This window comes from Euprymna scolopes, chromosome 1, assembly GCF_053919585.1.
Source record: "Euprymna scolopes isolate OS-2025 chromosome 1, ASM5391958v1, whole genome shotgun sequence".
In the NCBI taxonomy this organism is placed as follows: Eukaryota; Metazoa; Mollusca; class Cephalopoda; order Sepiida; family Sepiolidae; genus Euprymna; species Euprymna scolopes.
This window is the reverse complement of record NC_136482.1, coordinates 147,001,613-147,009,850: the sequence shown is the minus strand read 5'-3', so window position 1 is coordinate 147,009,850 and position 8,238 is coordinate 147,001,613. Positions and strand designations below refer to the sequence as shown.

Genomic DNA, 8,238 nt, shown 5'->3' with positions numbered 1-8,238 from the left:
AATACATATACGAGTTATATTTTGGGGTTTGGAATGATTTTCATTGATTGAAAATGCTTTGAGTTAACGTTACTGTCAAAACTTGCTTGCTTTTGGAAGTGCCAACGAGAGAAAATCCAAACGAAGCGAAAAAAAAAGGGTCATCTATTCGAGACCATTTTCTCGTTAGCGTTCGTTTGAATCACGTCTCAGATCCTTGAACGAGGAGAGAGATTTAAGGGATATTCACACCTCGCTCAATAAATGGGTTGTTATGATTGGTCGAGGAGCAACAACCCGTGGCCAATGAAAGGTGGTCTTTTAAAGAGAAAGAGGTATGAAAAGGAAGAATTATCAGAAAGGGAGATAACCCTATTTTGTACATATGCGTCTCAGACTTACTGCAGTCTTAAGTAAATAAATACGAAAGTATTTTTCATTTATCATTGCTATATTGCCATTCAAGCGGGTTACTTCTATTTAAATCAATCAATATAATTGCTTATTTCCCTTGGTAGTCTGTACATTACGATTTAAAAAAAAGACAAAAACAATTTTCGAAGGCCAAATCGCTTTAAAAGAAGGCTAAATTCGAAATTTGGCTTTAAAAAGCCGATCTGGACAACTTACATAAGCATACCAGAGTAATCTCTCTTTTATAGACTCATTTTCAAATAGAAGGAATAAAAAGCAAAGGAAAATCTCATTGAATCAACGGTTAACTGTAAGATACCCCTCTATTTATGTGTGTGTGTCACTATAAACTGGCACGACACCAAATAAATAAGGGTCAAGGAGGATGGAAAGACTAAGGAGACAAGGCAATAACCAGACCTCCGCTAGTTTAGTGCAAAGAAGACTGGGACCTTGGGGAGGGTTATTGCGACCCAAATTCCAGTGAAAACCAATGGTCACCACCAACGAGAAATTAATGGTAAGCGGCTGTTGCGATAACGCAAATTCTTTTGCAAAGGTTATCGAAAGAGGTGGAAAGTACTGTAAATCTGGGGAGACTTGTCACTCAGACTCCAGAAAACTCCACAAGTTGTTCTCAAAGAGCACTTTTTGGTGATGGATTATGTGACTATTCATAGTGAGTAAATAATAATAATAATAAATGATCATTGTTGTAATGATTTGAGAAAAGAACCCGTGGCTGTTTTTCACCGGAAAACAAGCAAACAAATCAACGTAAAAAGGAATAATTCGAAATAAACAGGGCAAAAACAGAACAAGGAGTGATGAACTGAAGGAGCAAATTAAAGAGTGTCTATTACACTGAGATTTCATTTTTTGTATCGAATTATGTAGCACAATATTACATAGGAGTATTTGTTAGTCTAATATATAAAAGGTTGTCTGTATCTCCATATTTTCAGACTATCTCCTCCAAATCTAAAAGTCGCAGAGCGGAACTAGATGCCTCAAATGATCGGATTTTTTACCTACCGTCATTTTATAAGTCTTTAGCTGGTTAAAATAGTTTTTAAGGAGTCGAAATGGGTAAAAATTGAAAAAAAATCGTCATATATTTTCTACATTCATCTTATTTTTAATTTTTAATCAGTTCATATGAGTGTCACGTTGGGACAATGGTAACGTCACCAGCTTTGAATGCTAGAGTTTTGCTTCCGGTTTCGATCCCAATCGTTAGCACCTAAATTTTTTTATTTTTTACTTTTGAAATCACGACACTATAATAATATATACGAAATCTGAACAAATTAATATCATATTTAAGCGTATTTTACGACCGGGCAAAGTCAGTCCCCCGCCTCGGCTAGCACTTATTAATTTATATCATTTGTGTCGCTCTATAATTAAAATGCAATAAATACTATTTTTATAGAAATGTTAATACTCATTTGTTGCATATTATTATTTGTTTTTATTTTATTTAAAAAAAAAACACTTTTTTGCGCTATTTAGAAAAATATCAGCTTTATGAAATGAAAACATATTGTATTTAATTGAAATTCGTTATTGAGATGAGCAATTTGTATTTATTTATTATGAAAGCCAGGAGAATAGTTGGCCGAAACGTTGTGAGACAACAACCTAAAGATGAGGAAAAGATGAGGAAAATAAATGAATAGAAAACATTGATTAAATATATTTCTCATTCCGTAGAATTTTCACGGGTCTTGCTAGAAATATATAATATAATTTTGAAATGCTGTATATATTGTAGGGATAAGCAGTCCGAAGAAACCCTTTTGCATGCCTTATTTGCATAACATACAAAAAACAGTTTATAGTCAATCAATGTTTGGTGCTTTTTAATTCGTAAGTTTGTTGATTGATACTTGCACAGTTTAATCAAGACATTGAAAATGAAAATATCGAAAAAAGTTTAAATTGTACGTATCTGTTATGGAATGAAGTTCTCCGAAAAAAAAAAAAAAAAAAAAAGTTCGATTTTTAGAAGAAAATCTAGTATTAAAGATGGGGAGAGAGTGTCGGCGCTTTACATTGAGTTATCTCCCCGTGGCGTGTTTAAAAAATTCCAAGATGTCTATCTTCCACGCGCTGTCATAAAAACGTGTTTTTCCGCTGTAAAAAAAAAAAACAAAAAAAAAACACTACTCGATCAAATTATGTGAATTTTTTTTTCGGAGATCATCAGTTCAAAGCGGATACGCACAATAACATTTTTTTTCTCGATATTTTCATTTTTTAATGTCTTGATTAAACAGTACAATGCCGATTGATTAGATATAACGTTTCTGGGTGCCTCAGTATCTAAAAAAAGTTGTCTTCCCTAACTGACACGATTGTTGACAGACCTGAATGCAAAAAAAAAAAAATTAAAAAAATAAAAATAATGAATAAAATAAAAAAATTAATTAAAAAAAAAATAAAAAAAATAAAAAATAACCAATGAGTTTTCAAACCACACTCAGCATAGTAGAGAATGCTACTTATGCATCCTTTGAATCAGACGCGACTCAGCGTTCGGCTCGACTTTTTCCCGGAATACGACATAGAGGAAATAGTGAATTTTTTTTTTTTTTTAAATTTATTTATTTATTTTTTTTTAAACAATTCGTATCCAAATTCTCGTCTGCTGCTCGAGCGCGCACAGTCGCGTCGAGTTGAAACTCAGCGCGCGGTGTAGTGATTGGCTGATCGCCATGTTACGTCAGACAACAGCTAAACCCGAGCTGTCAACAGATGTCAACAGCTTGGGTTTAGCTGGTGTCTGACGTAACATGGCGACCAGCCAATCACAACACCGCGTGCCGAGTTTCAACTCGATGCGCCTGTGCGCGCTCAAGCAGCAGACGAGAATTTGGATACCAATTGTTAAAAAAAAAAAAAAAATAATAATAATAAATCCACCATTTCTTATAGGCAAGTCAGTGCATCCTAGTCCAAAATAACGGAGCATTACCGACGGCTTTGGCTGGAGATATGAAAATGTTAAATGTCAACAATGCACAGCAAGTCAGACTGGGACCTTCCCGAAACCACGGCTGAAAATTGCGTTCATTATCAAACTAATATACCTGTCGGCGTACGTGATAGCAACGAATAAAAAACCCAGCGCGAATGTGGGTTTGGATCGGCGCACAGTGATCCGTTCGTCTCCATATTAACTCACATCACCGAAAGCTACCCAGTTGGTGAAGAGCTTCCTTACATGTCCGCTGTCTTTTCTCCGTCCACTATGCCGTCGTCTGGGGGGGGGCATCTTCCTAAGGAAATTGTGCGCTGAACTCTTATTTCGAAAGCCATTCTTAACATGAGTAGGGAGGGTGCTTCCACCTAACAATTTGAAGAAAACTACCGTTAAACTTGAATTTAACCTAAAAAAAAAAAAAAAAAAAGATTCCAACTACCCCCAGTAAATTTAGCTAGGCGAGTATTTGTAACGGGAACGATGTCCCGGGCATGCGTCGTCTAGTGGTGGACCCCTCCAGCGTGACCAGACTCGCACTGGTCACTGGAAAACATACCTCCGCTGCTCAAGGCACGTTAAACGTGCATGACCCCAAGTCCGTGTGGCAACATTGTCCTCTACGGCCGTCACTCTGGTTTTGTGTCTGTGTCTTCGTCGTCTGGCGTCAGGGCATACCTGAAATAAACTGCATCTCACTTATGCCGGCAATCGAAAAACAAAGAAAAAACTCTGAGGTCATTTTCGTTTAAACCAAATAAAATAATTATTTGCAATCATTCTACATTTGTTTAAAGTCGTGTTTTCGTTATCCGCGCTTCGTGATGCAGGTTGTATACTTGAGATATCAGGTTAATTCTCTATCTAAGAACAAGATCTTTTCAAGTTAGTCCTTATTGAGATTTCTGCCCCTGCCTCTCACCCCAGGCGGGGCGAGAGCCGATGTGTACGCTTCGCTCGCTGACCAAAGACTGCCAAAACCCTTCTATATCTTTTTCGAGTAGGCGATCGTTGTTTATATCAAAAGCATCTTCCTTCCTTTTCTCCATTATCTTCTATTCCCCCCTCTTTCTTCTCTTGTGAATTTCTTTTTCTATCCCTCTGTTTTCTTATTCTTTTCCCTTTCTCTATTGTTTTGTGAACATATCTGTCAAACTAGCTTGGTGGTCTCTGAGTTAAAACACCACGGGTCCCCGACTCCGAGCAGACATTTTGGAACCCAATTCTCGAGACTGTCCGAATCAATTACGTTAGTTAAAACTCATTCTCACCAGATCCAACTAGAAAAATAATCTCTTTTTTTTTTCGCCATTAAAACAGATATCATGTCTCCCGAAGATCTCATAAACGCTTGTCTTAATCTTTGACACAGTATCAGCACGCCCCCCCCCCCGGCCATAAGCATTCTTATCTTCACCTAGCTGAACGGGACACCCGGCATCGTCCGGTGTCCCGTCACATCTGCTGTGGACGTTTTAGGGAGAGGGCTCAGTCGAACATCTCGAACGACACCAAAAACATTTAGGGATGAGATTTTAGGGATATGTTCACGCCAATTTTGGGGTTTTACTTTAGGATGTTCCTAAGGAGAAACATTTTTAAGAGGAGTCGAATTCAGGGAAATGTTTTCAGTTAAAAGCGTCTCCAGCGTTTATAATCAATTGTGCGAAAAACAGGAAATATGTTACACGATGAACAAAACAAGGAGTTCTGAAGGCATATTTCACAGAAGAGATAATTTATATATGTTTAAAATAGAAGTTTACAGCAATATGAAACTCAGATTGTTCGTGAATATTTTTAGAATTCTTGTAAAACACGAGGGGTTCGTTAACGGAGACATTGAAGAAGTCTAAATCGATTAATTAAGAGTCTTGAGTTTCATGGGATGGAAATTGATTTCTATATAATTTTGTTTGTCTATACTTCGCGATAACTCTTGGGTGTGTCCCAGAGGCTCTTTTAGGGCTAATAAAAACACCCCATTTTACCATGTTTGTCCAAAATTTTCTGTGTATGTCTATTTAGCAGTTTTGCATAGTACTGAACTTAAAGTTATATAGAAATCAGTTAAAACTATTCATAAAGTTTTATAATAATCCAAGGCATCAATTCTTTTTAATAAGCACAAAAGTGTCAATTTTAACCATTTTAACCCGAAAGGCACCCCTAGGAGGGGGCAACCAGAGTTTTCTCGGAAAATCGTTCTGTTACTTTTTTTTTTTTTTTTTTTTACTCATATCATGTTTAATGTTTGTGCAAAATTTCAAAAAATTCCAAGGCGTAGTTATTGAGAAAAGTGCGGTCAGACGAACGGACAAGGGTGAATTTACAAGTCACCCTATTTTTATTGGGGGGACCAAAAAGTGATATGGGAAGTGTATGCATATTTCGAGGTCAAAGACAAATCTTTATACAAAAAGACGAATGGTTAGATAAACTTTCGAATCAATGTATTACCATAGAATGAGACTTGATAAACAAAGTTGAATTCTCCCTAAAAAATTAGGTTCTATTCGGTGCGCCCGGGGGTTCATTGACTGCTGTGTTTTTTTTTTATAATAGATTAACCACTTATAAAGGCCCGAAGGCCACGCGAGGGATAAAGGTTAATGAATATAAGCTAGTAATGTAGTAATCGTTAATGATAGAAATTGGATAGAATTTGATTATGGAAAGGGCTCAACAAGTACTTGGATTTAGAGATGACCATATTGTAGTCAGCCGGGAAGAAGCCCAACAGAACAGTGTTCCAGTACAGGCAGGCAGTTCTAGGAAAGAAGCTGCTCTGGTCATGGAATCTGCGTTTAGATTCAAGCATAGATAGAGTGGGGGGGGAATTGTCGATAGTGATTTCAGTTAACGGAGTGTTTTTTGTAAAAGTTTAGAAAAGGGGACTATAGACTTAAGCGCAGACGACCACTTACCTTGAACATAACGATAGAGCAGAGAAAGTCTTGCAACGTCTTTTCAACGGGAAAGAAATTGCAAAAAAGAGTGAAGGGCATCATTTACTACGGTGTCAAAACTGATTTTGAACTGTATCAGGGCAGGATAGGGCGTGCCGAGTATCTGCTGTTCAGATGTGGCAACAGTGCTCTATTTTTGATGAAGTGTACACCTGAGCAATGTCCAGTTTTATTTACAAATACACAAAAAAATAAAATTAAAATAAAAAAAAAAATCAAATAGAATTTATTTTAACTTCCGCGTTTTTTTTTTTTTTTAATTTTATTTTATTTTATTTATTTATTTTTTTTTTTTACTTCAAACGACAATTCGTTTGGAGTTGAGTTGTATTAGTTACCCATTTTCATGGTTGGATGGATAGGTTAAGAGGTTGTTTAGCATAATAGGCCAAGAAAAAAAAAATCAAGGAAGAATGATTATATTATATATTTCTAAACATCTTGGCGGGAGAGGGTAGGGTGAGGGGACTGAAAAGGAATAATTTCAACACCGCTTTGCTGTTGAGGAAATGTTTGAATAAAATGAGAAAAACAATGTACGAATTTCATAAATTGTATTCATAATCTGACTGCGGAGTAAAGTTTGCGTAATTTTACTTTAATGTCATTTACAGTTACAAAATGTTCACGTTATTCGCAATGAAAACGTTCGTTTGGTGTTTGTTTCTCATAGCTGTGTCTGTTGGGTTTTTCTTATTCACCACCACCCCTTCACACACACAAAAAGGCATATTGCCACTTAGACGTAAGGGGTTACCATTTGAGACCATATCTACAGAAACGCTACCTAAGGAGTTTATCAGTAGGATGTCTATTCATGTCACATTTAAATTTCTGCATGTCAGTACAGCTAGGGAACCAAAGGAGACCGGGGAGGGAATTCCAAAGTCTAGCTGTTCGAGAGAGAATACTAGGATAGGGAAAGAATGATAACGTACGCCATTTCTTTCTTTTATATAACTTTTAAAGAATGAAACAACAGCACATATGAGTCGATCATATTAGATTCTTAGTGTATCCGAAAAGGCAGCGATCTATGGAATTTTATATTAAAGAAAAAAAAAAAAAAATTAAATGACTTCCAAATTTTGTATTTCGTTAAAAATTAAATGTTCCTGGTTTCGTAAAAGTGATTTGTTGTATATTTTTTTTCTCGGCTAATGGATCTTAAAGAATAGTATGCGCATGCGCGCGCACACACTTTAAATTATCCATGCCAATGTACTGAACATTTATTTATCGACTTTGACAATGCTCAGAATTGCAATTTAGGAAGGTGGCTGATAACTAGGGCTATGACAACAGCATATTCTTTTCATTGTGTTTACTCTCGAGTATATATCCGGCACAGTTAGACACAATCAACCGAGAACCATATCACTATAAAAAACATCAGATATCAATAGCTATAAACCTGAGAAAAAAAAATACTGTTGTCATAGCCCTACTCATAACGCGAGGATTCGCTTCTCAGGTTCACAAGTGGCCGATTTCAACTATGGAATCGCGAATGATTACCCATCTCGTGCAATCAAACATACATATACGATCATAGTTGCGGACGTGGTGTCGGTCATGGACGAAACCAGCACAACTCGACCAGGGTGACCGCTATTGCAACAAGTATTACACATTCAATTCTCAGTTGAACAAGAGTGGAGATTTATAGCACATCAAATCAGAAACAACGTCGATGAATGAAAAAGAAACAACGAAAAATGTAAAACTTAGTTACTATTTAATTGTCTTCACGTGAGAGCAGAGTTAGAAACCAGATCGGTCTTTAATGTGGAAAATATCAAGGTACCCCCCCCCAAAAAAAATGTACTCTATATCGGATCAATTTTAACTGCTTCAGTCTAGAAGGACTACTCCATCTCTGACCGAAAA

The 8,238-nt window shown here is 36.5% G+C and overlaps 1 long non-coding RNA gene across 1 annotated transcript in view; it reads right to left on the bottom strand.

The window, feature by feature from the left end:
- LOC145276469 (uncharacterized) overlaps positions 1-6,439 on the bottom strand; it is a 59,376-nt gene extending 52,937 nt beyond the window's left edge. The window contains exon 1 of the long non-coding RNA XR_013867955.1: positions 6,307-6,439. This is a non-coding gene — a long non-coding RNA (uncharacterized LOC145276469). The remainder of the gene's footprint in view (positions 1-6,306) is intronic.
- Between the last annotated feature and the right edge of the window lie 1,799 nt (positions 6,440-8,238).